The sequence below is a fragment of the Stegostoma tigrinum genome, chromosome 20 (genome assembly GCF_030684315.1).
Source record: "Stegostoma tigrinum isolate sSteTig4 chromosome 20, sSteTig4.hap1, whole genome shotgun sequence".
Classification (NCBI taxonomy): domain Eukaryota; kingdom Metazoa; phylum Chordata; class Chondrichthyes; order Orectolobiformes; family Stegostomatidae; genus Stegostoma; species Stegostoma tigrinum.
In genome coordinates this window covers 7,951,176-7,965,267 of record NC_081373.1, presented here as the reverse complement: position 1 = coordinate 7,965,267, position 14,092 = coordinate 7,951,176, and the positions used below count along the sequence as shown (strand labels likewise).

General features: G+C 44.2%; 1 protein-coding gene across 1 annotated transcript in view; it reads right to left on the bottom strand.

Moving 5' to 3' along the window:
• Positions 1-14,092, bottom strand: part of wbp1la (WW domain binding protein 1-like a) — a 116,359-nt gene that overhangs the window by 66,719 nt on the left and 35,548 nt on the right. The gene's annotated exons all lie outside the window — the stretch shown is intronic.

Sequence of the window (14,092 nt, the reverse complement as noted above, 5' to 3'; positions counted from 1 at the left end):
AAAATCCTTGAGGCAAGCTTTGGCTATATGCCCTACAATGAACTCAAATAATTCCACGTCAAGTCATGCTTTATGAAGCTCCTGTGAAGTACCTTTGGATGTTTTACCATGTTAAAAGGCACTATTAAAATAAGTTATTATAAAAGGCAGTGATCACATCTGGGATACAAACGTTAATTCTATTACACAAAAGGGTTCTTTATTTTCCTGCAAGTGACTAATAGTACCTAGTGAGCTTTAACCAGAATAGTGATTGTAAATTTGCAACCCCAAAAATTCTGCAGAGATAACACTCCATGTGATTGAAGTGCGTCTATGTCTCCTCATTGGCTGAGGTGAATTGCACATGTTGTGCCATAAGTGAGCTTATCCATCACTTATGGGTTCTGATCACGGATTGAAACCTTAGGCCTGAGATAGGGCTTTCCCGAAGCAGATGATTAGTACTTTATTGCAGTCTCATCTGTACTCAGTCTGCTGAGGTCAATGACAAGGCAAGCAATAATTTCCACACAAAATCTAGCCATCCGCAATAGTTTGAGCATCAGTCTGGGGTGAAGAGGAGCATGTTCACCCATCAAAATTGAAAAGCTATGGAGCAGTTGTCCTACCTACCCTGCTCTTCTATGTTTACTCTATGTACCCAGTGTCATGCCAAGAATCAACCCACTTTCACTTCAGCTGCCCTTTGGAAGCTTCCGAAGGCACTGGGGTGCCCACCTACAGAGCTATGACGTGTGCCTATCTCAATAGGATGTCAGTACAACTGAGTCCAACTGGTCTTGTAGCCAGAATGCCCATTACTCACTTACTAAAACAAATCTTCTAGATAGAACTAGAGTCTAGGGCAAATTCTTGAGATGGCCAAAGAAAGCGCTACAAGGACATTCTGATGGCTTCACCTGGAAATTTTGATGTTGGCCCAGATCCCGAGACAGGCTCACTCAGGATCGCTGCATCAGGAGTAACCAAATTTAAAAAACAACAATGCAGCCTCCTTCAAAAGCAAACACGTAACAGAGAATGAGGGGAAATTCTAAGCCAGCAACCAGTCTAAAAATCAGCTGCCAGTGGAGCCTAACCCATTTGCAGGACAGTCCAGGCACAGATCAAACTTTGCATTTGCCTCGGACCCACCAGAACCTTAATGAACACCCAAGACTACTAACGTGGTTATGTTGGCCTTGAAGGACATACAAACAGGTGTATTGGGGATGCCGTATTTTATACACAGACACTCTGGCTCAAATACCCAATAGCAAATCCCAGCACAACAGGTTAATGATAATGAAATGCAAATGTTTACCATTAAAATTAATATGGGCAATGCATTTCAATGCAAATTTTACTCTGGAAAGGCTGGGAATCAGATGTTTAGCAAGCAAGCACAGCATCAGGAATAGTGTTGGAAATTCACTGACAATTTTCTGGAAAAAGTTAATAAAGTTCAAGTAACAATTGCAAAACATTGGGTGTACTGACAAATACAGTCTGATACAGAGTCACCAGACTCAAAGCATTGACTCTGCTTTCTTACCACAGATGCTGCCTGTCCTGCTAAGTTTTGCCAGCAATTTCTGTTTTTGACAAACACTATTACTATATTGGTTATACTATAAAGGTCATCATAGCCCTCAGGAGATCCTGAGGAATGGTGATCCTCGGGGGAAACTATCAGCTACCACTCTCATTAGAGAGGGTGATGACTGGTGATAGTTTAATCCGAGGGTCACCATATCCTCAGGCCAGGGGAGATATTGAGAACGTCTACAATTACCAATCTAAGATTGGTGGACTCAGACACAGTACTGACTTCAGCCAGTGGTAGCTGAGAGACATTTATATTAGTAACTCCTTTAACATTTCCAGCTTTGGCTGCTGTTTGATCATATTGCATGCAGAGTCAAGACCAAAAATCTTATCAAGCTCTTTCCACAACAGGGCTTTGCTGGTTCTCCAAAGTAAAAAAATCTTAGTTCAGTAAATGGGAGGTTTGCAAAAATACATTTACTGGATTTCAGTTATAAATTTGAAAAACACAGTGCACAATAGTTAAGCTACAACATTTGACAATAAAATTATGTAATAAGATGCACAGGCTGTGCTGCATTCAAAGTAAGAGCACATCGCAGAAGCTGCCAGAAACCTGCAGGTCCTGCAGGCTGTTTCCACATATCAGCTATTTTTGTAAACAGATTCACGCACAGTGCACAGAGTGCACCTCACTAGATCTGGCCAAGCTAGGGGAAGTAGGTTCCAGAGGTTTCGGAGACCGCTCCCACAAGAAAAAAAAACTGGTGATTAAAGCTGTTAAATAGCCTGGTGACCACTGAGCCATCTCTGGTCAAATTGCCTCAGGAAGTTACTTTACTCGATTAGTAACAAATCAAAATTGATGCATGGCAGTGTATAAAATTACCCAAGTCTTGGACAATCCGACTGGCATGGGCTAAGTGCCAATAGAATAGTTAGATGGCTGTTTTTGAGCAGCATCGACTTGATAGGCCCATAGGCCCTTCTCCATGCTATACGCCGTTACAAGCTGAGACGCTGTAGCTCAGTTGGTTTGTGAGAAGCTGACAACCCGGGTTCAATTTCTGTACCAGTTGAAGTTACCATAAAGGACTCTCCTTCGCAACATTTCCCCTCACCTGGGACATAACGACCGTCAGGTAAGCCACACTCAGTCACCTCTCTCTAATAAGAGAGCAGCCCTACAGTCAGAAAGCAAGTCAACAACTTCATCCACAACCTGAGTTACAGATCTTTGCCAAAATTTTACACCCTACAGTCTGTTAGGACTATGGTAATTTTGCCTTTACTTTTCACTTGTACTCAGTAACTGAACACCCACAGGCACCTGGAGTTGCAAATATTCACAACCCTCTGAGCAAAAGAATATTCCCATCTTAATATTCTAACTTGTGGTGGTATTACTGACAATCTGCCGGTACATAGACCTTACTGGTTGGAAAAAAAATGTACTTTTTGACCAGAATTATCACAGGCTTAAATCACCTTTCAAAAGGCAGGGCTACCTTTGGAATGGGTCAATAGTGTGGAGCTGGAGGAACACAGCAGGTCAAGCAGCATCGGAGGAGCAGGAAAGTCGACATTTCCAGCCTTGTTTGTGCAGCAAGGGAAGTACGCATAGGAACAAATTACAGTAAGTGTTCTAAATAATGGATTATACACAAACGTCTCTCCACTGATGCAATGTTCCCAGACACAATGTAGTTGGCCCAGCTGGCTATTTCAAAGAGGAAAAGGTTTCAGTTTTGACCAAAAAACAGTCACATGAGGAGCCGGCATTGCTGACCAATTGTGTCAGACACCTGTCAGCCCCACATCTGTGGCTCATTCAACAGTTATATTGACCCAGCATCCACAACTTCATGGGAGAATGAGTTTTTGAACTCTGCATGGAAAAAGTGCTTGCTCACTTCATTGCTAAATAGCTGAACTCTAAACTTCGGACAGCGTGTTCCTTGTTCTGGATTCTCATCACATGAAAGAGGGATGAAAAGTCAGAAGTAGCTCACAGGGGCAAAAACTGCATGGCTTTTCCAACCTCAGTCATTACTCCCATGGTCCACAAAATAAAAGCACTAGACTAAATGTCTTCAAGAGCCTAGCTCAGTTCCAGGTGTCAATCTCAGCTGGTATCACTAATCCACAAGTCAGACTGTTGAACAAAATAATTAATAACTATTCTGCCAGATTATGATCTTTCATTGAAAGATAAGCACACAAGGCTGCAGATTTAGTCTTGAAATTAAAACATAAGTTAACTGCAAAGAATTAATTAAAAAAAAACAGACCAATCTATAACAATTAGAAAGATTACAGAACACAAAAACAAAATCCCATCTACTGCTTAGCATCACTTCATAACTAAAAACCAGATACATTTTCCATCCATGGCCAATCCGCAGGTTGGCCTTAATTATTTCTCATTTCTGGTCTTGAGCTGTGAAGCCTTTTCTTTTAATGCTTAGACAACTGATACCTCAGACATTTTCAGCTTTCTCACTAAATAATCCTGCTCTGGACGTTTTTCACAGCCTGAAAACCTGCAGAGGTAACTTCTCTCCTTAGCTGCTCTAAACAATTGCCTTCAAGGAAAGGCAATACTTGCGTCTGACCCTGGGCAAGTATAAAAACCAAAAACAAAAACTGTGGATGCTGGAAATCAGAAACAAAATCAAAAGCTTCTGGAAAAGCTCAGCATGTCTGGCAGCCAAGTCTTTTTTATGAACTACACCAAAATGTTTTTGAGATAATAAAATGTGAGGCTGGATGAACACAGCAGGCCCAGCAGCTCAAAAGCTGACATTTCAGGCCTGGACCCTTCATCAGAGAGGGGGATGGGGGGAGGGAACTGGAATAAATAGGGAGAGAGGGGGAGGCGGACCGAAGATGGATAGAGGAGAAGATAGGTGAAGAGAGTATAGGTGGGGAGGTAGGGAGGGGATAGGTCAGTCCAGGGAAGACGAACAGGTCAAGGGAGGTGGGATGAGGTTAGTAGGTAGGAGATGGAGGTGTGGCTTGGGGTGGGAAGAAGGGATGGGTGAGAGGAAGAACAGATTAGGGAGGCAGAGACAGGTTGGACTGGTTTTGGGATGCAGTGGGTGGAGGGGAAGAGCTGGGCTGGTTGCGTGGTGCAGTGGGGGGAGGGGACGAACTGGGCTGGTTTTGGGATGCGGTGGGGGAAGGGGAGATTTTGAAGCTGGTGAAGTCCACATTGATACCATTGGGCTGCAGGGTTCCCAAGCGGAATATGAGTTGCTGTTCCTGCAACCTTCGGGTGGCATCATTGTGGCACTGCAGGAGGCCCACGATGGACATGTCATATAAAGAATGGGAGGGGGAGTGGAAATGGTTCGCGACTGGGAGGTGCAGTTGTTTATTGCGAACTGAGCGGAGGTGTTCTGCAAAGCAGTCCCCAAGACTCCGCTTGGTTTCCCCAATGTAGAGGAAGCCGCACCGGGTACAATGGATACAGTATACCACATTGGCAGATGTGCAGGTGAACCGCTGCTTAAAATGGAAAGTCATCTTGGAGCCTGGGATAGGGGTGAGGGAGGTGGTGTGGGGGCAAGTGTAGCACTTCCTGAGGTTGCAGGGGAAGGTGCCGGGTGTGGTGGGGTTGGAGGGCAGTGTGGAGCGAACAAGGGAATCACAGAGAGAGTGGTCTCGCCGGAAAGCAGACAAGGGTGGGGATGGAAAAATGTCTTGGGTGGTGGGGTCGGATTGTAGATGGCGGATGTGTCGGAGGATAATGCGTTGTATCCGGAGGTTGGTGGGGTGGCGTGTGAGAACGAGGGGGATCCTCTTTGGGCGGTTGTGGCGGGGGCGGGGTGTGAGGGATGTGTTGCGGGAAATGCAGGAGACGCGGTCAAGGGTGTTCTTGACCACCGTGGGGGGAATGTTGCGGTCCTTAAAGAACTTGGACATCTGGGATGTGCGGGAGTGGAATGCCTCATCATGGGAGCAGATGCGGCAGAGGCGGAGGAATTGGGAATAGGGGATGGAATTTTTGCAGGAGGGTGGGTGGAAGGAGGTGTATTCTAGGTAGCTGTGGGAGTCGGTGAGCTTGAAATGGACATCAGTTACAAGCTGGTCGCCCGAGATGGAGACTGAGGGGTCCAGGAAGGTGAGGGATGTGCTGGAGATGGCCCAGGTGAACTGAAGGAAGGTTGGGGTGGAAGGTGTTGGTGAAGTGGATGAACTGTTCGAGCTCCTCTGGGGAGCAAGAGGCGGCGCCGATACAGTCATCAATGTAACGGAGGAAGAGGTGGGGTTTGCGGGCTATGTAGGTGCGGAAGAGGGACTGTTCCACGTAACCTACAAAGGGGCAGGCATAGCTGGGGCCCATCTCCTACCTACTAACCTCATCCCACCTCCTTGACCTGTCCGTCTACCCTGCACTGACCTATCCCCTCCCTACCTATACTCTCCTCTCCATTTTTGGTCCGCCTCCCCCTCTCTCCCTATTTATTCCAGAACCCTCACCCCATCCCCCTCTCTGATGAACGGTCCAGGCCCGAAACGTCGGCTTTTGTGCTCCTCAGATGCTCCTGGGCCTGCTGTGTTCATCCAGCCTCACATTTTATTATCTTGGATTCTCCAGCATCTGCAGTTCCCATTATCACCAAAATGTTTTTGAACTTTTTTTTTAGGAAGAGCTTTCTCACCTTCGACTCTGTTTTTGACAAGAGAGTAAAAGCAATTAATCCATTAGCTATAACAAACTACCATTAACTCTCCAGGGATCCTTGCAATCAAATACTCTGACAGTTTCTGGTTTCGATTAGATTCCCTACAGTGTGGAAACAGGCCCTTTGGCCCAACAAGTCCACACCGACACTTCAAGCATCCCACCCAGACCCATCCCCCTATAACCCACACACCCCTGAACACTATGGACAATTTAGCATGGCCGATCCACCTAGCTTGCACGTCTTTGGACTGTGGGAGGAAACCCACGAAGACACTGGGAGAATGTGCAAACTCCACACAGTCGCCCGAGGCTGGAATCGAACCTGGGTCCCTGGTGCTTTGGAGGCTGCAGTGCTAACCACTGAGCCACCGTGCTGCCCCTAACAGTATAGCTCTGGAAAAGACTGACTGAATTAATTTTAAACCCTTTTGCAAAAACAGGCAGAAATCCATATGCTACTGGTTTAAAATCCAAACTCAAATAAGATGTGTAAATCACATCCCTTCCAGCCATGATTGAATGGCAGGACAGACTCAATAGGTCAAATGGTCTAATTCTGCTCCTATATCTTATGATCTTTCATCACACCAGCCTCTGTGCTGAGTTGATTAACACTAACTGAGAAAACAGTAGGCGACACTGCAACCAAGCTCAATGGCCCCCAAAGTTGGAAACAGAAATCATGTTTGAACAATTATTCAGCATCAGCAGCTCCTTGGAAGATGTTTGAGGACCTTGCAAAGAGCAACAGATAGAGGGAAATGATTTCCTAAGATTGTGGGAATTCAGAAAAAGGGAAAGGGCCTAGACCCAAAACATCAGCTTTCCTACTCCTCTGATGCTGTATGGCCTGCTGTGTTCATCCAGCTCCACACCTTGTTAAAACAACCTTACAGTCAGCTCTATGCCTTTTACAAATGTATTTAGGAAACACATTTTCAACAGAAATGGTAGTGAAAACTGGAACTCATTCTCCCATCAAGTTGTAGATGCTGATTCCAATGAAGCTCCCAGGCCTGGAGGAGGTTGTGGTGATCAGGGGCAAAAACACAGGTGACTAATCCGAGGAACACAAACTCAGATCAAACCTTGGCAGTTTGAGAAATTGTTTACAGTTTGTATAAATCTGGAAACAAAACAGATGACTATTAAAAAAAGCACAACAATTTTGTTAGGTTGTCAAACAAAGCCAAATGGCTCACAATTCGAAATGCTGAAGCAGCCCAGCCAGACAGGCAGACACTGAGTAAGTTGCATCAAATTGCTAATGACGCAATAGTCCAAGAGGATGGATGACTCAACGCCATCTTCTGCAGACAGCTGTGAACAAGCAATAAACGCCAATCATTCCAACAATGCCAATGTCTCAAGTATGAAACAAAATAAAAAGTAGGGAAAGGTAATGTTGTGGCACGATAACCCATCAACAGCTTGCCTTTACATAACAACTTTAACATCGTACATCAAAGCATTTCACCAGAGCATAAATAAAAATTGACCAAAAGGAGATAAACAGGCAGGTCAGACCCAGCAGAGGTGGTATTCATTCAGGAGCGAACTGCCCTGGGAGTCCTGAACAAATACTGCAGACTCTATGAAGTCTCAGAGTATAAGAAGAAACACAGGAGGGTAACCCTACTGATAACCACGTACTGCTCTCCCACTGCTAACAAATCAGTTCTCCTTTGCTGGACACTGTTTGAAGGAAGCAGTGAGGATGGCAAGGGGGCAGAACCAAACAAGTGAAGGGGGCTTCAATGCCCATGACCCTGACCATGACCAAGAGTAGATGGGTAGCAGGTCCAAGTCCTAAGCTGCTGAGATAATAAAATGTGAGGCTGGATGAACACAGCAGGCCAGGCAGCATCTCAGGAGCACAAAAGCTGACGTTTCGGGCCTAGACCCTTCATCAGAGATGCTGCTTGGCCTGCTGTGTTCATCCAGCCTCACATTTTATTATCTTGGAATTCTCCAGCATCTGCGGTTCCCATTATCTCTCTCCTAAGCTGCTGAACTAGGTCTGTGGCAGTCTGTCATAAAGCCAATGGAAAGAGTCTCCTTGACCACATCCTCAATCTACCCATCATAGATGCATCCAACCATGACAGTATCAGGAGGAATGACTACACAGACCTCTTGGACTGTCATTTTCACACTGAGAAAACCCTTCATGTTATGCGGCTTTATCACAGTACTGCATGGAATAGACTTTAAAAACTTTTTTTAAAGTGAAAACTGGACACCTATGAGATGCCACAGGCCATAAGCCGCATAAATGTACTCCAACACAGCCTGTAGACTCATGGCCCACCATATCCCCTCTACCATCAAGCCAACTGGTTCAAATGTAGATGCAGAAGGTCATGTCAGCTGCAGCACTGGACACACTTAAAGATGAGGTGTCAACTTGGGGATGCAACACAGAACTGCATACATGCTGAACTACATAAGTGATAAATTGATAAAGGATCCCATAACCAATAAATCAGATGTATAATTCTTCACATCCAGTCATGAATTGTGGCAGTCAAATTGAACACCAATATCTATCCTTTTCTTTTGGGAAGTCAACACATCAGTAGAACAGACAAGACAGAAGCATTTGCAACAACTGTTGGGACAGAACAATGAGCGATCATGAGACTGACTTCACTTTTTGGTTCAAAACCCTTAAAAAAAATGGTAAACCTTGCTGAGTAACAAGAGGATTCAATGGCCTTATACTTTAACATAAGACAATAGAAAATGTAAGTGTAAAAAAAGGGCAGCAAAAGAAAAAGGATGAAAACAAGATGGGTGACAGGAAGTAGAGAGGAGAAACAAGGAATTTGCAATGGTGAAGAATTTTTTGAACAGTGGAGGATGAGAGTACTGAATAAAATAATTGTGAAAGAATTCTACAATGCAAGGATGCTATGGCTAAAAGCCATTATTGCAAAAGAATTGTATTCTGATATTGGATTAGAGAAATACCAAGTCCCCATTAAACCATTACCTCTTTCTCACCCAATCTATTTACCTTTAAAAATTCTCATTCTCAAACCCATCCATTTCTTTCTTTGTCATTCTCTCTCTCTCTCTCTCTCTCTCTCTCTCTCTCTCTCTGCGATCTCCTCCAGTCCTACAATTTTTCAAATTATCAGCATTCCTTTAATTCTGGTCACATCAAGTTAACAATTTTTATCACAATCATTGGTAACAGTACCTTCAGGGCCAAGGTATTAAACTCTGGAATTTCCTCACTAAATCTCTCTATCCTCTCTTAAGACTCTCAAACAGACCTCTTTAACTATGCTTTTTGCATCATTTGCCCTTATGTGATCTAGTGTCAAATTCTTATTTTACAACACTAAATTTTTGTTTTACAATGGTGAAAAACGTCACTGCTCTTGATAATAAGGATATTAAAGGATCACTCAGACAATGTGTAGCAAAGCCACGTAGGTGTTTAACAGCAACAATTCTCAATGTCAATTGACAGGGAGCCAGTAAAACACCAAAACAAGCTGCTGAAAGCTATTCCTTTAAGACTGGTCCATAGCAAACTGCCTTTGGGACAAGATCAGAAGGACAGTATAGTGTAGGATTTTATGTAAATAACAACAAGTTGTACTACTGTAGAACCATTTGGGAGCCAGTCAGCAAGTTGTAGCATTTATTATAGCCAGGGTTCAAACAGAGTGAAACAAATTCTGCTTTTCTTCGTTGCCCCCTATCCCAAAGAATATGCCATCTCAATCTCTTAGAATGCAACATAGATATTGTAAAATCATGAGAGGGTAGAGGTGAAGTGGAAAGGACAAATGAGCTACAAATACCTTGAATCATGTTGTCATGCATCATTAAACATATTTGTAGGTTACAATTGATTCAGTTTACTAGACCCTCATTCATTCCGAAGAGCAGCGAGCGTGGGATAATACAAGAGACAGAATTGCACACTGGAGAGTTTGGAGTACACAACTGCTCTGGCTTGTTGCAATATTGCCAAAAACAGAAAAGTTTATGAAACTTGGGATAAGCAGTACCCAGCACTGGAGGAGGAATGGGGAAAAGAATGCACGTTGACAGAAATTTGAGAAAAAGATAGGATACAGTGTGGCCAAGCATACACTATTTCAAAATAATATATTTTCTAAACTTTTTGACAAGGTTTAGAGATCGGGTTGTGGATGAGGCTGAGAAATTGCATTCAAACATGCCGGCTCTGCAAGCATGTCTGCAATCTAATCTTTTTTCTTCATTCACAGGACACAGGCATCACTAGCAAGGTCAGGTTGTTTTTTAAAAATATTGCTCAACCCCAATTGAAAAATAACAAGATTTGTTTTGGCAATTGAATTAATGTTCCACAGCTGCAAAGGTAGGATTTGAATTCATCAATCTGGATCATCAACCCGTGTCTCCAACATAGATGCTCAGTACCATACTCGACTTTGGCACCAAAACCCTACGTGGTTCATTGAATCAGTTCTCCAGGTGTGGAGCGCAGATGCAATTGCTCAGGATGTTCCTTTAAATATCCTGCATTACTACATTTGCAAGTTATACCAAGAAAAGATGAAAGCAAATGGAGAATTTTGTTTTTTTTTGAACTTGCGTCCATATTACTTCCACTGCTTTATCACAATAATACAGGAAATATGTCCCCAGCCTAGTATTCAGGTTTGAATACAAACCAAAAACTTAATCCTTGTGCTCCAATGAATAACACGACCTGTGTTTTGCTCTGGCAGGCTATTCTGTGATTTGAACACCTCCATAAGGTTTTCTTCTTCAAAGGAATCTCTACTGCCTTTTATCCCACACAATTACTGCACAGACTTAATCTGCTGCACCAGTTACAGCATGTCGTCATTCAGCGAGAAAAACAAAACCCAAAACTGGGTAGGAGGAAACACTCAGCTGAATGATAAATTAAAAGGAACGTGCAGATAAACATGACAACTTACAGGAAACCATTAAAAACCTCTCACTGATGGCAACTGTTGAGCAACTTACTGACCGATGAATTCTAACATTAATAGATATATAAATATACACATGACATAAACGTTAAGAGGGGTAATGCAACTGGAGGGTGCAAATAATTCTGTAACAATCTGTATCTATACATAGTAGCCTTAATTAAATAAAACATCAAGGCATTTCACAGGAGTATCTTGTGACAAAAATCCAACACCACACCATGAAAGAGAGATTACAAAATTACAAGTGACCAAATGTTTCGGCTAAAGAGGACAGTCTTAAGGAGAAAGTTAAAGAATGCGTTGGTAGCTTTAACAAAGGAATTGGAAAGAAACATAATACAGAAGAGACCATTCAGCCCATCACATCTGGACTGCCAAAAGTAACTACAACTAGTCTTCCCTTCCCGAATTAGGGCCATAGCTATAATGTTATGACATTCCTAGTGCTTTTTAAAGGCCCCACCTCCCTCAGGATAAGAAGGATTTTCCTCAAATCCCCTCTAAACCTCCTGCCTTTCTTTTTAAAACTATGCTCCCTTGTTACTGACCCTTCAATTAAGGGGAACAACTGCTTTCTATTTCCCCTGGCAATGCCCCTCAATATTATACAATTCTCAGGTTTCTCCCTCAACCTTCTCTGCTCTAAAGAGAACCTGAGTTTATTCAGCCATCTTCCAGAGCTGAAATACTCCAGCTCAGCAATATCCTGGTTAACTCCCTTTCCACCCTTCCAGTCCAATCACATTCTTCCTTTTGTGGTGATCAGAACTGCACACAGAACTCCAGCTGTGGCATAAACAAACCTCTGCACATCTCCAGTATGACCTCCCTGCTTTTATAATCTATGCCACAAATGATAAAGGCAAGCATCCTATATACTTTTACTACTCCACTAACTGTCTTGCCACCTTCAGGGATCTGTGAATAAGCCCCCCACCCCACCCCGCCAAAAGATCTGTCTGTTCCCCTGAGCTTCCTAGTTTCTTGTCCCTTCTTTCTAAGTGCATCACCTCAAATTTATCATGCTTAAGTTCTATCTGCCAATCTGACTGATCTTTTTATATCTTCCGGCAGCCCGGCACCTTCCTCTTCACGGTTAACCCATTGGCCAATCCCTTCCACCAGATGTCTTATCATCCCTCCCGTGTACTCATCTACATCATTCATGAATGCGACAAACAATAAGGGGCCCTCTGGTACATTATTGCACACCAGGCTCCAGTCATACAAACAATCTGCTGCCGCCTCCAGCTGTCCTCTCAGTTCCACACTCCGTCTCTTATCACAAAATTTAAAGCTTAGGCAGCTGAAGTCCTGGGCTGGTTACAGACAAACAGCAATTGCTGGAGAAACTCAGCAGGTCCAGCAGCATTTGTGGAGACAAAAACTGAGTCAGCACTTCAAGTCCTGTGGGACCAAGCTCTGAAGAGCAGTGAGAGTTAACACTTCAAGTCCGATATTCTCCAACTGACGTCCCCATTTTTAGGCCCAGACTAACAGAAAGCATGGACCAGGTTCCCACCCTTTGACAAGAATAATTGAATAAATAAGCACATTCTGGCTACAGGCTTTAAAAAAAACATGAAACTGCCCATATTTAATTACAGGTTTAAACTCTAACCCCTTTATAACACGGTCCCTACAAACACACTTAGACAGACAGACCAACACAAAAACGTTGGTGTTAAGCGTAATGGTAAAATTGGGAAGCCATTTCAAATGGTTCCCATCCATAGGGTTTGCTCAGACTGACTTGATGCTCTGCAATTTCCTTTTCTACAGGTACTTTCATTTGCAATTGGCTCACAACGTATAGTCTCTAGCAAATAAAATGTGAGGCTGGGTGAACACAGCAGGCCCAGCAGCATCTCAGGAGCACAAAAGCTGACGTTTCGGGCCTAGGCCCTTCATCAGAGAGGGGGATGGGGTGAGGGTTCTGGAATAAATAGGGAGAGAGGGGGAGGCGGACCGAAGATGGAGAGTAAAGAAGATAGGTGGAGAGAGTGTAGGTGGGGAGGTAGGGAGGGGATAGTTCAGTCCAGGGAAGACGGACAGGTCAAGGAGGTGGGATGAGGTTAGTAGGTAGCTGGGGGTGCGGCTTGGGGTGGGAGGAAGGGATGGGTGAGAGGAAGAACAGGTTAGGGAGGCAGAGACAGGCTGGACTGGTTTTGGGATGCAGTGGGTGGGGGGGGGGGGGAAGAGCTGGGCTGGTTGTGTGGTGCAGTCGGGGGAGGGGACGAACTGGGCTGGTTTAGGGATGCAGTTGGGGAAGGGGAGATTTTGAAACTGGTGAAGTCCACTTTGATACCATTAAGCTGCAGGATTCCCAAGCGGAATATGAGTTGCTGTTCCTGCAACCTTCGGGTGGCATCATTGTGGCACTGCAGGAGGCCCATGATGGACATGTCATCTAAAGAATGGGAGGGGGAGTGGAAATGGTTTGCGACTGGGAGGTGCAGTTGTTTGTTGCGAACTGAGCGGAGGTGTTCTGCAAAGCGGTCTCCAAGCCTCCGCTTGGTATAGTCTCTAGCTTATTGGTTAAAAGCCACAGCTTACGTAAACTGGCTTTCTTCAAGCTTTAGAGCTCCCCCCGCCCCACCCAAGAGAAGCATATTTCCCCTCCTGGAGATCCAATAGCTTCAGCCCATATCATTCACACCTACAAGCTGTTCAACTGCCTGGAAGCCAATCTCACTGTCAGCAGCTAGGATGCCTTTATCATCAACTGTTCACCACACCACAGATCAAACAGGTGCTTACTGCTGGCTGTATCTCACTTCTGTATACAACCCCCCCACCCTGACTTGGTGCTAGTTCATCTGTGATTACCTTTTCCCACTGGTTGAACAAAACAGTGCAAACAGCACATACAATAAGTGATGGCAATTTGTTCCTAAAA